A 2650-nucleotide genomic window follows, 5' to 3' on the forward strand; every position below is an offset into this window, starting at 1 on the left:
ACGCGCCGCAGCGTGTGGCCCTTCTCAATGTCGTCCACGTACTTGAGGAAATCCAGGTCCAGGCGGTAGCCATAGGGCGTCTCCACGGAGTAGGGAGGGTCGGTCTCCTTGGCCGGGAAGGCCGGCGGGGAGGCTGGGCCGGGGGTCCCTAGGGCGGGAGAAACGCTAAGCCTGGTGGGCACTGTTGTCCTCTGCGGAGAAGGCGGAGCCCCCGCCCCCCAGTCAAGATTTATTTGCCCAGGGGATGGGAGCCCACTGGCCCTCAGCGGCTCAACTGGGTCTCCAGTCTCGGCCCCGCCCCCTCCCCCCAGAGCAGGGCCCTGTCTCCCTCTCTGACCCTCCAGGACAATCAGGTTGTCTACATTCAGGCCCTCAGGGCAGCGCTGTGTTCCTCCACCTCCTACCCCAGGTAGGGCCCTATCTCTCTCCCTACCCCTGAGGCCCCTCTCCCCTCCCTCAGGCCTCCAGGTCTGGCCCAGGTCCGCACCCCCTCCCATCCAACCCCTGGGCAGGGCGCCCTTCCTCTGCACAAGTCTGACCTGGAAAGGGGGCTGGTGCGTGCAGGACTTGGGCCATCCTCCCTCCGTAGATGTTCCTCACGCGTCACTGGGAGGCCTCGAGTCAAACTGCCTGCAGCACCGGCTGAGGCTCACCTGGGGAGAGGGGCCATGGAGACGGGAGTCAGGAAGGGTCTGCAGGGGAAGGGGAGGGGGTGTGTCCAAGTAAGGACCCTCATATAGGTGCACACCCAGCCAAGCTGTGGAAAGGGGTGGGGTGATGGCCCTGGGGCCTAGAACAAAGAAACCAAACCTCCCAGCCTGCCTGCACATCTGTCCAGCCCCTGGACAGTCTCCAGCTGTTCCCAAAGCCCCGCCTCCACAAGGCCCCCAGGCTGGGGGCCCCAAGACCTACAGGCCCACCCTTCCTGCACCCTGTCCCTCAGCCCAGGCCAGGAGCTGGTATGGGGTCAGATGGGGCTCGGGGGCTCATAAGGGGACAGCTATCCTGCCAGGATCTGAGGAGACCAAATCAAAAAAGAGAGCTACAGCTCAGGGTAGGGGACCCCAAAATAGAGCTGGGTCAGGGAAGTTGGGGTTGAGGGGGTAGGGAAAATTGTGGGGAGGCAGTGAGGAGCAAAGCCTTTCCCCTTTATGGAAACAATTTTCTCTAAAAATAAACAGTTTCGCTGCTGGGCTGCACGAGAACTTCCTGCCCACCCCCAGGACATGTCCGGCTGGGGAGAGGGTGCCCAGCAGCAGGGGCGGTGGCCCGGGAAGTCATGGGGGTCTGAGGAGGAAGTAAGAGGGGGCGCCTGGAGGCTGCAAAGGGGAGGGACAATCCGGGCCTCTCACTCACCCCCCCACCCCCCCACCCCCAGTCCTGGAGTCCAGCCAGGGTCCTTCTGTCCCAAACACTCCGTCTGAGCTCGGCCAGTGCTTTCTGCGGTCTGACCTCCAGCCACCCTCCTGCAGGGGCCCAGGCCCACCCACCACCAAGGAGGACCCTTCCCAGCGTGGGTGCCAGGGCAGGGGGTACCTGGGAGGACGGGCCAGGTGGGACACCGGTTGGGCATGAAGGCGGGGCTGGGGCTCCAGGGGCACCGAGCTGGTCCTTGTCTCACCCCGGTGTCTCTCGATTAGCGTCTTGCTTTGTCTCTCTCCACGTCTGTCTCTGTGTCTCTCTGTGCTTCTTTCTCCCCGTCTCTCCACGTCTCTATCCTCACTTCTCTGTCTTGCAACGCCTGGAACACGCAGTTACCAAATGTAGATTTGGTTTCCCACCTGCCTGGAGGCTCACCCCCTATACAACAGGATTACAAGTAATTTCTGGGGCCCCGAGAGCCTGGAGGCGGGGCGCAGGGTTGGAATAGCCTGTGGGGGCGCCTGGAGGTGGACAGGGACGGGGTGAATAAGGGTAGCAACACTGATCTGTGTATCAGACAACCCCACCAGGTGGGGAATGTGGAGGCACAGAAATGTGCAGTGACTTGCCCAGGGTCAGGGGAGGGGGAAATGGCTGGTCCTGGATTTGAACCTAAGCCCCGCAGATTCCCCACTGCAGGCCGAGCTGCCCTCACCCCCATTCCATATCCCTCGGACCCATTCCCAAGCAGAGACTGGGGTCTGGGGGCCTCCAGCCACTGGGCCATCCTCAGGGAGAAAGCAGGTTGGAAGCGGGCTGTCTGTGGCTGGGGCCCCGCTCCCTCTCTGGAGCCCCCGGGGCACAGGGAGGGGACCCCGGACACTCACAGAGGAGACAAGGTGGGCGAGGAAGGGGCACAGGGTCCGGCGGGCCCGAATGTCCAACCGGGTCTCTCTTAAAGACCCCCTCGCTGACCGGCCTGGATGTCTCTGGGGTCTTCCCGCCCCTCTCCGCGCCCCAAAGATGGGGGTGAGGAGGACCCCACCCGAGCAGGGAGGGGCGGGGCCTGCGGGGTCCCCGGCTAATGGCGAGGCAGCGATGGGGCGGAGGGTAGGGCGAGAGGTACCGATGGAAGAGGACGGGGTGGGGGAGAGAAGCAGGGACGGGGGTCAGAGCCGGGAACCGGGCGGAGACGCTCAACAGTCCGCAAAGTTTGGGCTGAGATGGTGGAGTTAGAGCCGCGGCTGGTCCAGACCCGCGAGGTCACGCCCCGCAGTTGGCGGTGGTG

The 2650-nt window shown here is 64.1% G+C and overlaps 1 long non-coding RNA gene across 2 annotated transcripts; it reads right to left on the reverse strand.

Annotated features, from left to right (window-relative positions):
• Nucleotides 1–6: 6 nt before the first annotated feature.
• LOC102759386 lies at nucleotides 7–2371 on the reverse strand. 2 transcript variants are annotated; one of them, XR_435765.2, is made up of 4 exons: nucleotides 2250–2371; nucleotides 1537–1741; nucleotides 540–653; nucleotides 7–148 (listed from the first exon to the last, which is right to left on the reverse strand). It is a non-coding gene; the product is annotated as an uncharacterized LOC102759386 (long non-coding RNA). The 2 variants fall into 2 exon arrangements; XR_001514204.1 differs by lacking the exon at nucleotides 2250–2371 and having other exon boundaries at nucleotides 1537–1755.
• Nucleotides 2372–2650: the final 279 nt, after the last annotated feature.

Source organism: Myotis davidii, unplaced genomic scaffold, assembly GCF_000327345.1.
Source record: "Myotis davidii unplaced genomic scaffold, ASM32734v1 scaffold1439, whole genome shotgun sequence".
Taxonomy (NCBI): Eukaryota; Metazoa; Chordata; class Mammalia; order Chiroptera; family Vespertilionidae; genus Myotis; species Myotis davidii.